Source organism: Coturnix japonica, chromosome Z (genome assembly GCF_054131305.1).
Source record: "Coturnix japonica strain WE chromosome Z, WE-NBRP24, whole genome shotgun sequence".
Taxonomy (NCBI): domain Eukaryota; kingdom Metazoa; phylum Chordata; class Aves; order Galliformes; family Phasianidae; genus Coturnix; species Coturnix japonica.
The window spans coordinates 9,215,660-9,229,175 of record NC_140702.1 but is presented as its reverse complement, the minus strand read 5'-3'; the positions used below and the strand labels follow the sequence as shown (position 1 = coordinate 9,229,175).

Here is a 13,516-nt window from a genome sequence, read left to right as displayed (position 1 = left end):
CAGATGAGCACCTGGAATTTGGGTGATTAGCATTCACATACAACAGCAGTTATTAAATAGGTTTAATGATTATGCTGACTGTATTCAGTAAGTTGTGAGACTTACCTGGTCCTGGAGTGTTTCCTCTCCAATGCTTCCTTTTTTACTTTCATTAAGTGCCCCTATTATTTTATTTTCTGAGTCCCTGGGAAAAGGCGTACAGAATTAAAGTGTTAGATGAAAAGCTTTCATTCTGGTAAGTGCTTAAGGGTAAGCTCACATAAACACTGGCAGAAAATAGAAATAACTCATTTCCATTCCTTTATTTCTGAGGAGTGACTGATTTCTCTGTCAACAGCTTAACAAAGCCAGACCAAAAGTTGTTCCCCAAGTGAATAATAATGAGAAAAGAATGTAAATTGTGAAATCTTGCGCAATATATTGGCCTTTTCTTCAGATCTGGTAGCTTTTACACTAAAATGAAAGAGAGGCTTGGCCCAAATAAGTCAGTGAAAATCTCCTGGCTTTGTGTTGGGTCTTAAAAGGGTCATCCTTTAACTGGAAATGGAGGAAAGAGGCTGTTGTTTTTTTCTATCTATCTCATTAACTCTTCTTATAAATCATCATTTTCACTGTGAAGTTTCCTTCGTCCTTCTAGTGATGATTTTAAAGACCTTTAGTGTAACATTTGCAGTGCATACATATGCAACCAGAGAGTGCAGCAGAGATTTATTTTCTTCTTTCATACTAGCAGCATCTCACCTCAGAGACGCCTCTCAGGCTTACAGGCTATCCGTGAAGAGCTGTGACAGTGCTCATAAATCAGTGCAGAAATTAGTAGCAATACATTGCATTACAGTTATTATGCATGTTGTTTCTGCCAGATCAGTGCTCTCAATATCCTACAGCCCAGACTACCCTTGAGCAGAAGACTCTGTAATCTTCACTGCAGCAAGATGGCAAGACGGATGCAACATATCATGTATAACTCTTTAATATTCTTTTTTTAGTCTTGGAGCAACAAAAACAACAAAACAAAACACCGATATGTGTCTCAAGCATATATATTTCCAATGAGGGAAAAGTCAATAGAGACAGCAACCTGACCCAAGACTTATGACAGGTAAGCAAAAAACAAGCCAAGGAATTACCTCATTGCAGATGATGATTCCTATGGCATATACAAGGTTTGTCCATAACTTGTTTTGTTGTAAGCAGACAACAGACAACCAAGAGGTGCAAAATCCCTCATCCTACAATTTCACATGTACTTTGGCCAGACCACCTGAACACATACATTATAACAGCTAAGACTGTGAGTGCCTGAGGGGCACAATTACTCTGCTGAAGGCTTATGTATAATAAAATCAGCTTCCTCCTCCATAAGAACATGCATTAAATTTTGTGACATTGATTTTGAGCTGAAAATCCTTTTAGGGACATGGTCTAGTGGTGAAAATGGTAGTGTTAGGTTGGTTATGGGCAGATGATCTTTTGAGTCTTTTCCATCCTAACTGATTCTTCAGCTTCATGGAAAGGAAGAGCATACAGTGCTTTGTGAAGACATCCCAGGGACCACTGGGAACCTGTGGTAAATGACTTTATGGTGGTGAATATAAATTGCAGAAACTCAAGCCTCAAAATCCCAGACAGGGGTAGCCAGAGGAACCCGTGGCAGCCACTGAAGCTGTCAGAGCCTTGACCTAGAAATAAAAGACAAGAGTCAGTTCCCTGGGACTCAAAACAGGACTGAAAAAGAAACCCTCCCAGTCACCTGTGGGGACAAAAGCTATGCACAGCTTACTTCTGACAGAAAAAGCTATTTGGCTATAAAGATGATCAGTGTCTGAAGGGTTACACAAAGCCAGCAGTACCTTTTCTGAGTCTCAGTGAGAGTCTCCAGTTCTTCTTTAGATCTTGACTACCCTAATCCAAAGAGTAGACAACAGCAACAGCACAATATGAAGTACAGCAGGAAGCCCCGTGTGGAAGTACAGTTCTCCCTCAAATCCAGGGGAAAATTAAAAAATATCACAGCATTTCTTAAAAAAATAAAATAAAATAAAATAAAATAAAATAAAATAAAATAAAATAAAATAAAATAAAATAAAATAAAATAAAATAAAATAAAATAAAAAATTGTAGCTTCTTTTTGACTACTTGGAAATAACATATTAGTTCACCCAAGCTAAAGTATCCAACAAAAAAAGATGCATAGATCACCATTAAAATAATCAAATTAGCAGACTCAGGTGAAAGTCAGTCTGGACCAGTGAAATGGCACCACTGACCCTGTTTGCTCTTCTTCTTCATGTCCCTTCAAGTACTTCTGATTGGTTCTTTGCATTTTTTTTCTCTAGAATTATTTATTTTAAGATAAAATACATCATATATTGATTTGTTTATGGGTTCATGTTTGTTTATTTATTTTTATTTTTTTTACAATCCATTAGGTTTATAAACACTCTTTCATCTGTCTGTTTCATTTATTTGAACTACAATATATCAGACAGGATTAGTTGCTTAGCAACTTTTCAGTGGCAGAATCTATTTAGGAGAATTTGCAACGCTCATACTAGAGGTCAGAAAAATTTATAATAATGTAAGCCAACCAGAAAATGTGTTTCAGCAACAAAGATTTCTCACAAGGCTTCTGTTTCAGTAGGAGAGGATTGCAGATTACCACTAGAATAGGGATAAGGTAAATGTAATAGGGAGGAAGTAATAGAAGACAGGAAAAAAAGATTCGGAGAACATAGTAGTATACATTTCGTAAGCACATTCCATTTCTTCCAGTATTACAGCATTACTCTTTTCCCCTGCATAGGCTGGACTCCTGTATTTGCAGAAATGATAAACAGAATTAAATTTAAAGTTTTAAGTGAAGGTCTCGTACTGTTTGCATCCTACCAAGTGGCAATGCCAAGAAAACCTAACATACAATGACACAATTAAACAAATTGAATGCATTCGGGGAAGATGGCATCTGCCATAAAACATTTCACACTGTGCTGAGGATGCTGCAGATTGCTTGAAAACAAATTCCCTCAGATGGCAGAGTAGCTGGTGTGATTTCTGTCATCTTCTCAAACGTACAAAACATTCTCAAACATACGTTTCAGCACAACACTTGCACTACTGTACTGAGGCACATATGAATCGCATTCAGCTCTCATCTTGCTTCAGAAATATTCCTAACTCCCATACTGTGATTACAACAGTCTGTGTACCCTATCCAGAACTGCCAAATCTGTAGATGAATGGCAGCATCCCTGAGTTGTTTTGTTTTGCTTTGTGGTTGTTTCTGTGGGTTGTGGGTTTTTTTGTGTTTTTTTTTAGTTTTTATTTTCAATGCCTACATCAATATCCTTGGATTCTGTATTCTTAAAAGAAAGAGTTAATACTTTACTTGGGTCTCAGCAGCAACCAAGATTTTGGTGCATCCATGAACACAAAGTGCTCTGTGCACCAGCATATTAAATACCTCTTTTAGAAATACGCTATCCCTCCCCTGCTTTACACACCCTTGTGGAAAAGATGAGTGAATCTTCCCTCTTAGGACTATAGAAAAGTACTGAACACTGTGATCAGAAAACCACAAGGTTTGTTTTAGATTTTTCCCTGCTGAAAATAACAAAGCACACCCAAGATTTTTCTGTGACCTTTTCTCCTGAATATATCAAAAGTAGTCTGCATTCTAGAGCCTATGGAGGTTAATGTGTTTGCCACCACTCTAAGCCTTTCCCTCTGCACTTCACACCAAGTGCAAGTCTTCATTCTCTAACAACATGCATTAATCCACACACTGTGTTCTCGGGTGCAAGCTCTCATCACTCAACATTTGCAAGGAGCTGCTTTACCCAGACATTTTGTTTCAGCAAATGCATGCATACAGACTGGTGATTTTTTCGGGGGGGGGGGGCGGGGGGAGAAATCTGAACTGAAGATCTGAAAGCCACTCACCAGTTGTAGGAAAATGGTTGGTGAAACCAGATGCGTTCAGTATAAACTAAAAAATATTTCAGGCTTTTTCTTTTTTTTTTCCTATTAGAATATATAGATATAGATATGTAGATATCCATATGTGAGTTTTCAGTATTTCCTACTACTTACAAAATGGAGCCAACTTTAAAAACACTTCTCATTTTCACTGCTCTCTGCTTTATATAAACATTTCCTTTAGGCCAGACAATTTAATGCCTTTTTTGGACTAACAGGGATGACTACAGAATACCTTAAGTAACGGAGGAGGCAATCAGTTCTACTCCTTATTGTTATTTACAATACTATGTGAGAAACTGGCTTTAAAGGATAGGGTACAGCTTGGATACAGTGGTCAGATAAAGCCGCCAGGCACTGTTTGTCTGCTACTAAGGTATCGAATAGCAATAGAGAACAACAAGATTTAGAGATAATTAATTTCCAGTGATAGCACACTCATTATGAATAATAGAATTTGCCCCATCTTTCTCAGGCAGCCTTTTAGATTGAGATTTACATTATTCAAAGTTTTTTTGAGAGAGAGTTCATAGTAATTTTTCATTGGGAAAACCAGTAAGTTCTTCAAAGTAATCGTTCATCAGGATAAAATTCCCACTTTGAAGTTTCACCATTATAAATTTAGCTGGCTTTCTGATGACTGTTATAACAAAGTACAATAATATGACTGTTGTACAGTATCTGTGCATTGGCTAGATAGCAAATGCTTTAGTTAATGTGTCAGTGTATTTTCACATCCTAAAAAATTAATGAAACATTCATCTTTGCAAGTGGAGCTTCCCATGCAGGCTGTCACAATCACAGTTTTTGAAAAACCGAGCCAGTTTCCATATTTTCCTTCCAGGTCTGACAGAAATGATTATTACATTTCCTTCCAATACAGAAGAAAAATTTAAGCACACAGTGGAGGTCTTAATGGTGGGCAGATGCCCCCAAGAGTTCTGGCAGCAGAACTGCATGTCAGGTGCAGGTTTGACATGATGGTGGCATGCAGGGTGGATATACCTTGGGAAGTATGTCAGGCAAATGAGTGCCTTCTCCAAGGAACTAGGAAAAGACAAATAACTACTCTGTAGGCTGAAAAACAATTCAGATCATGCAAGGTCCACCTAATGCAGCTGATGGAGAGTTCACGCGGTGGAGCCTTAGATTCAGCTGTCTTCCAGTGAGCACAAATTGCACCCGGGCAGAGCAGTAACACAACAAAAGATTTGAGGCCAGCTTTAGATGGTCTGCACCAGACTGTATAGAGCTTCAAGAAGCTCGAACACAAAGCATGTCTTCAGAAACAGGCAGTTCCTAAACTGGGAGAGCTGTAAAAGGACAGTGAGAGACCTTATTTTTATATAAGATACCTATAATATCTTCAATTTCTGTCCAATGCAGTAAGTTGCCATTGATAAAGAAGATCAGAAGTTTCCTGGTGAAATTCTTGGCTATGCTGGTGAACACTCGCTTTTTCCCTGTCTGAAGTACTCTGACAGCACAAAACTTGCTTCCATTTTATCAGATAATCACACTTGATCATAATGTTTATGAATATAGTGGTGGGTTTCTTCATTCATTTCCTAGAAACACTGAAAGTAAAGTAAAGCATTAAAATATTGCACACTGTTAACTTGACACACTTCAGTACTCAAATCAAAGCCCAAATGAGTCCGAAGCCAGAAGAGCTGTCTAATATCCAGTGTTTGCTTCCAAGCTTCCAGAAGAATACTCTCACCGTGGAGCTACATGTTCATTCCACCACCTGGAGGTGGATTTATAAACACTGACTGATCTAGTAAAGCAACAGACACGCACACACACATTGAGAAAACATCTCCAGTAGTTCTCACAGCTCAGTCCACTGACGCACTGCAACCACAAAAAATCTAAACACTTCAGAATTAGTCCCCCAACCTTTTCCGAGTATTGTTTTTATCACCTAGTTCTTGTTTTGACGACATTCGGTAAATTCAGTCTGACTTAACAAGCAGGTATTTTTACACGTGGTTTCAGAACATGGTGATTTACCAAAAATGTGGCTGGACCCTATCAAAACATAAGAAGTGTATCATTGTAGATGTATAAGTGAAGGAGGAAATGTCTTCAAGGCTACCAGCAAGCTGCCTTATAAGTGTAGAGAGACAAAAATACTTTGAGATCCACAGTCATTCCTGTATTTTACCAGAGTAGTAATCACCTACATCTTGTTTCTACTCACTAGTTTGATATAAATCAGCATGAGTTCATGGAAACAAGTGAAACAACATATATTCTCTGGGAAATTACTAACTTCTGAATTGCACAAAGACTTTCAGTTCTGGAAATTAATGACACTGCGTACTCATGAGTTACTAACACATTGCATGCGTACAAGAAAGGCTTTAAAATGAGAGAATAATGAGTTAGAGGTATTCTGTGACTTGCCTTCACATCCAGTGGCACTTGTCCCAGACAATAGAAGGGTGAAAGGAAAAAGAATACTGTGTAAGCAAATGGCAGGAAATGGTTGTGGCAGCAGTGCTTTCACTTGGAAAACCTGATCACAGCTTGTACCCACTCATCAAACATACGGGTCAAAGCACACTGCCTGGCTCTCAGTATGAGTCTGCATTCACATTTGGCATACGGTTGCTTAGGAAATGCATTAAAACCAGAAGCACAAGACAAAAACAGGCACACAGATGAGCTTTCAGAAACAAGGTCAGATCCGGGACTGCTCAGGGCAAGGTGAGACTTTGTATGGTGTTCTCTGTGTGGTGTACAGCACCAGCCTATGCCTGTGTCACTGATGTTGCAAGATTCATTTGTATGTCCCAGAGGAAGAGTACTCAGAATATTTTTTATCTCATGCTGGCACAGGGCAAGCGTGGAGACAAGGTTTAATCTCACTTGGCATTAGTTGATTTCCCAACAGAAATGAAATCAGAACCTGTCCCATGGTCATTTATCCAAAATTAATCTATCCTGGCAAACTTCAGATTTTATTTATGGTTGTGTAAACGTCAGGATAATTCTGGAGTGCAATTTAGGCAATTTTTTTATTTTCATCATAGTTGTTGCACTATTAACATTCCCTAATAAACTGCAGCAATCAATGAGGAAAAGTATTTCCCTACAGACTGCTGGCTTAAGAAGCACTCAAAGTTGTAGATTGCTACAGTCATCTTACAGGACACAGCCTTAACTTCACCCTCCAGTAGTGCTGCTGGCAATAGAAGCACTCCATCTCCATGGAGCTTAAACATAATACATGATGTGTGGAAGAAACATAGTTAAGGTATGTCATCTTCATATGGAAAAGGTTCTGCACCAGAGGGTGGTGGACCCTGGTACAGGCTCCTCAGGTCTGTGGTCATGGCCACAGGCTGCCAGAGTTCAAGGAGCATTCAGACAACACTCTGAGACAGAGTTTGATTTTTGGGTGGTTCCATGTGGAGACATGAGTTGGACTCGATGATCCTTTTGGGTCACTTCCAATTCTATGATCCTTACCACAGGTGGAGGTGTAAATGAGAGCTGGGTAAGGAAAGTGGTTGAGATTAGCACTGCAAAGTAAAATAGAGCCATGCAGTGAGGTCTTCTGCTCTGCTTCCTTGGAAAATACAGCGCTGTTAACAACAGTCTTATAACTGCAGTCTTTGGGAATTTGCATTTGACTGGGAGATGCTGAGAAGGTGGGGGGTGGGGGGGGAAAGGGAAAGTAAACTGACAACTGGCAACTCTGCCATTCACTCATCAGGAGAGGTACACACTGTATGGCCTGTCAGCAACACTGTTGGCCTCTGGAAGAATAGAGCCTCTCTGCACAACTGGAGCAGGAGGGATGCTCTGGGACCCCCAGACACACCTGGAGTCACTGGGCTGAACCAGCTGAAGTAGGACACGTGATGGTGGAAAGTCATCCCCAACTGAAAGCAAAAAGCTTTGCAAAGACTAAGGGGTTAAACTGAAAACTGAAACAGGCTGATGGCACAGCCATCTATGTCTTCTAATGGAATATATATTTCCTTTCAAGATCTATTATGCTTTTCATGTCTGAAAGGTTTTGGCAGCTATACTGCATTCCCACAGGCCTGCATTTACCACTCAGACAAAATTTCCCATTTAATAAAGGTGAAGGACGTAATATTTGACCCAATGTGAACAAGTAAAAGAGGCTTCCACCTGTTCAAAGGTATTTCTGTATTTCTGCAAAAGTGTTACTGAGGTGCAAAACAGCTAAAAGTCATCACATTGTCATAGAAAACTATATTTTCTGTGCTGTGAAGGAGAAGGAAGCAGTGCAGTAATTATTAGCCATCTGTGGTGGGAGCTAGGGACTCTCTCACTCTCTCTTCCCTTCCTGCTTTTATACTTAGACAGATTCAGATTGATATCCCTTGAGCATCAACCAAGAGATAAAAGCACATGAAGATAGTCCCTGTTGTGAGCTGATATGCATCCCACAAGTGAACATCAAAAAATAAAAAAAATTTTAAAAAAAGATCAGATAATCACCAGTTTTCTTTTGATTATTAAGGATAGTGAAAGAGAAGAGCCTTCCTGACTGATCCTGTGATGCTTCTGCTAGCTAACAGTATGGTCCAGCCCTGGGCCCACACCCAGCCCCTGCATGGCATGTCTGCAGGAACCAAGGAGGGCTGCACAGTGCTGTGGACTACCTGACACTTCTGTGACTGTGGGATACAGCTGGCAGATCAGACAGATGTTTGGGATGGGCAGAGATGGGACATGCTCTTCAGACAGCCTTTGTCACCAAAGCAGAGTCTGTGCCTGGTAAAGATGCAGAAATAGGAGGAACTCAAAACACAACCCAGGTGATTTTTCTATCATTAGGAGCATACCTTTGCCATATGCTGCTTAGTGCGAGACCTCTTTACCTCTAGAGACTGAGATGTATAAATATTCCAGGACTCATAAGTCACACACTGAACATTACAGCGCAACCAGAAAAAAGCCAAAAACAGAAATTATCCTCTGGAAAATGTCAGAGTCTTCAGTTACATAATGATATCTCATGACCTGTCGCCTTTGGAAGAGCTACTGTGAACTCTGTGAACTCTCTTACCCCTGTGACACTTTAGGAAAAATTGGAGCTAACCTTTTGGACACTGTTTCCAATGCAGCTGTACAGTATTTGAACTTCATTCATTACTGGCTATGATGTGTTCAGCAACTTCCTGACTTTTCCAGCTTGAATAATCTAGAATAGTTAATTCTACAAGATACAGTATGAATTGTAACGTAAATTGTTTCAATAAAAGTTACTCCATAACTAAAATTTCAGCGAGACTCCCCAAAAAAGGTTGAAGAATAGAAGCTGTCAGTGATCAGTAAATTTAGGACACGTAAGAGAAAGACAACAGATAGCATTAACTTTCTAAATGAACTCCTGATCCATGGGGAGATGAAGCCAAACACACACACAGGGTCACACTTCTTTCTTCTTCATCCGTTCCTCTGACTCTGGGTTCCACTAGAAAGAAAAAAATGAGGATTTTACATGGGAAACAGGTAAGAATAGGTCTACTGTGTTTTGTAAGGCTGACGGGACATCAAGCCCCAAGGCTTTTTGTTTTGATTCTGCAGTGTGGGACAAAAGCAAGGCATTTTGGGAAGTGTAAGCAAAACATAGAATCCCTCTGTGTTGCTTTAACATGAAAAATAAGCTCTTTGGGAGCTGTGAGGGATGCAAAGACAAAGAGATCTTCTCTAATTTTTCCCTAACCTAATTCACTCCTCAGTAGTATAAGTTAAGTTGTACTGAGATGTGTAATTGCTATCTCTTAAATAGATCTTGCTGTGGATATAATAGGAAACTTTAACCTCGATTCTAAAAACATAATTACAAGTGAGAATGCACCGAGCAGCCTGATATTATCAACTAATAATGCCATCCCCTGTCCCAGTGTTAGCACTATAAATCAGGGTTAATGACATGAAAATCAGAGAAACACAGTGAGATAAGCCATACCAGAGAAGGACCATGACCACTGCAGCTTCAGAGTGCTGACACTGTTAAGTGCTTGACTTGGACATTGCCTATTTTTCACATTCGTTTTCCTCTTGATTTTTCACTGTTCCAGAATGAAATTGTTTCTTGTATGGAGAAGAATCAGTGGAAAGTTGCAAGCTGTTCCATTTCATGCTTGTCTTAGACACATCATCCTGTCTAGTCCCACCTAGAGTCCCAGGGAGCCAGGTCTGAGTTTGCTGTCAGGAGGTGGCTCATGCTGAGCTCATACCCTGCTGTAAAACTTGGGTTTGTGGCAAACTGTTCTGCCTCTCAGTGTAACACAAGACACAACTAGGAAAAAAAAAAAAAAAAAGAAGAAGAAAATAGCAAACATATCAAAACTTACCAGAACAAGCAGCCTGACTTCTTTGTACACATCCTTTGAGTAAAAATCTCCTTCTTCGATACATTAATGAGGAGAGCAAAAAGTTCTCTGCAACTTTTGCATGAAGTGCTTTTCTCCAGGCATCACAAGCACCAGCTCCGAATTGTTCATATTCTTGACTTTCTTTTACTTCAGCCTCTTTGTAACTGCCTCGTGTTCCCCCACTGAGCTTTCATCATCTATTCTACTTTCCAAAGAACAATTCTGTCCAAGAGAAGAGAGGCCAAGGCTTCATAAGAGGGGTAAGGATTACATCAGCTCTCCCTGCAGAAAGATGAATCACATGATTAAAAGCTACTGTGACATAGGAGAACTGAGTCCCAGACCTGCCACTGCTGCTCAGAGAGCTTATAGGGAGGTCAGTCTACCCGTCTGGAGTCTTTCAGGTTTCTGTCTTTTTTAGAAAGAAGAAGGAAAAAAAAAAAAAAAAAAAAAAAAAAAAAAAAAAAAAAAAAAAAAAAAAAGCATGAATATGTATTCCTGGTTTCACAAAATCCTGATGTTTGAAGTGATGAAGGGTCTTGAGGGTCAGATGTATAAGGAACAGCTACAGCCTCTGGGTTTGTTCAGCCCAGAGCAAAGGAGCTCAGGGGAGACCTGATGGTGGCTGCAGCTCCTCACAGGGAGCTCTGAGCTCTGCTCTCTGTGACAGCAACAGGGCCTGAGGGAATGGCATGGAGCTGTGTCAGGGGAGAGCCTGGTGGAGGTAAGGGAAAGGGTCTGCCCAGGGCAGTGGGCATGGCCCCAAGCTGCTGGAGCTCAAGGGTGGTCTGGGCAGTGCTCTCAGACACAGCGCTTGATTTGGTGTGGTCCCTGTGGGTCCCTTCCAACTTAGGATGGTCTGTGATTTTTTTCTTCTACCTTTTGCTGAAGAAATGCCATTAGAAAATGAGATCTATTCAGGTAATTATCACTTTGTTCCGCAAATACTGATTCAAAAGTGCTAGGGAGTCTGATATTTTACCATGAGAAGCAAATGCTGCAAGGTCATTTTTGGACATGAGGTCACCTTAATTTTTGAACATGAAAAGATGTTATTTTGACCCTCTAAAATAAATATTTTTAAAATACAGAAATTTAGACATCCACTATGGAGCGTGCTCGACAACTCTGTTTCTCCCCTCACATTTTGTTCCAAGTCTTCCTCAAGAGAGACCAGTGCAAAGGTACCATGGTGGATGAAATACTCTTCTGGGAAGAAGTATGAAGTCACTCTAGACACAAAGCATGGCATTAACACACCAATATAACAAAATGTAAGCATACAGCAAACTGTGGAGAAGAAAAGCCTTTTTCCTGTCAGGTGCCCTGCAGTTTCCTCCCCAAGACCCAGTCTTGTCAGATCTCACTAGAGCTGCTCTCCACCAGCAACTACAATTGTAATTGATTACTCAAGCAGAAAAGCTATAAAAATCTGATAGGAGAGCTGGAGGAAAGGAGAGATGTCAGCACTGTTAGCACAACCTAATTGCAGGGAATTTTGCCTTCCAGCCCTCACATGCCTTCCCACATTGCTATTACTCTAATGTGTGGATGCTCTTGAGAGCAGAAGCAAAGCTTTAAACACATGTATGTGTTTATGTAGAGCTTTATGTATGTCTGTGTGTGTTTGGGTGTACAAAATTCTCATTATTATTAGAAAATGCGATCAAATCTGTAAGTCAGGGAGGTTGAGGATATCTAATTTCTCTTCACAGAAAACACACAGCAGCACAGAGCAATAAGCATCTCACACTGTTTGCTGCTTTTGAACAGATCCCCACTTCACTTTTCAGATGGCTTTTCCTCGCAGCTGTGTTGCCCTATAATTTCAAATCACAAAACTAATCCTGAGCGAGCAACAGTAAAAGCAGCCTCAGTGCTTCCTTCTGCTCACTCTGCCTGCCTGCAGAGCATCCATGCACACAATTACTGCCCTCAGGCAGAGGTGAGGAGGCTGCAGGGGGATTATTGCAGTGCCTACTTTGCTGTTGCCCCAGCGGGACTATTTCCTGCTTTTCTTACAATGCACCCAGTAAACAAAGAAGTGCAGCAAGGATTTTGAAGCAGTGTTAAGAAGGAGTTGGGAGGGGAAAATCCAACAGGGATGTTGGAGGGGCTGCATAAATGCTACTGCAAGGGATCTGGCATGAAACCCATGGAAAAAGATGCAAAAAGGAGATGATGTACAGGCACTCCGCTCCAGAAGGGGACAGCACTGCAGCTCTGTCTGGCTCACATTGCTAATACAGCTGAGGGAAACAACTGTTCATCTGGATCTAGCTTTGGCAGCAGTTGGGGAGGAGAACAAAGAGGAGAACAAAGAGAAGGGAAAGATAAGAGGGGCGGTGGCTTTATGCACAGGGACAGGGAGTGAACTGCTACATGACAAGGGAGGGAGCAGCCTCTCTGTGACCGCACTCAGGTGCGGTCAGCAGTGATGACATGGAGCACAGTCCAGTCCCCATAGCACAGCTTCAGCTGGAGGCTTGTGACCAATGCCATTCATGTCCATAGCAGGTGCTCACAAGCAGCTGTGGCTTGTACAAGACTCTGGAGCACCCTGTGGAAGCCAGGTGAAGCACAAACCCCTTGGGAAAAAGCAAATCTTGACCAAAAAGAGCAACCTAGGGGAAACTCCTAGAGATCTCTCCATGACCACTATGTACCTACCACCAGCATCTTCCAATGGTCAATTTAATACAAAGCATTGGAGCAAACCTTTGTGGGTGGATCAATCGAGCCTGAAAATTCAGTGAAACAGAAAGTCAGTTATCTGCTGGGAATGAGTCAACATTGTTGTGGATCTCCACAGAGGACAGGGCTTTTCTCATTTTTATGTCTGCATCTTCCACAAACCACAGACACAGATGTGAGGGTCATAGTCCAGGTGCCAGCTTCATGCTAAGCAGGTGTTGAATTCTGTGTTATCCCTGTACACAAAAAGTACCCACACATCATGCAAGAATAATGCAGGCTCAAGTAGTAGGAATCACATCTAAAGAGAAGCAATTGAATTGGACAGGTGCATAGAGAGGGATTCTATGTCTGTGAGCAAAAGGAGAGTAAAATTGCAAAATTAGTTCTTTTAAGATGGGACAAATTGAATTTGAGCAGTCTTTACAAAAGAAAGAAAAAGAACGAGTAGCAAAAATTAGTGCAGTACTGGA

General features: G+C 40.8%; 1 long non-coding RNA gene across 2 annotated transcripts; it reads right to left on the bottom strand.

Moving 5' to 3' along the window:
• Positions 1–957: 957 nt before the first annotated feature.
• Positions 958–10,631, bottom strand: LOC107306686 (uncharacterized). Of its 2 annotated transcripts, XR_001552238.3 has the most exons (3): positions 10,329–10,577; positions 9,344–9,442; positions 958–1,682 (listed from the first exon to the last, which is right to left on the bottom strand). It is a non-coding gene; the product is annotated as an uncharacterized LOC107306686 (long non-coding RNA). The 2 variants fall into 2 exon arrangements; XR_004305640.2 differs by lacking the exon at positions 958–1,682 and having other exon boundaries at positions 9,202–9,442; positions 10,329–10,631.
• Positions 10,632–13,516: the final 2,885 nt, after the last annotated feature.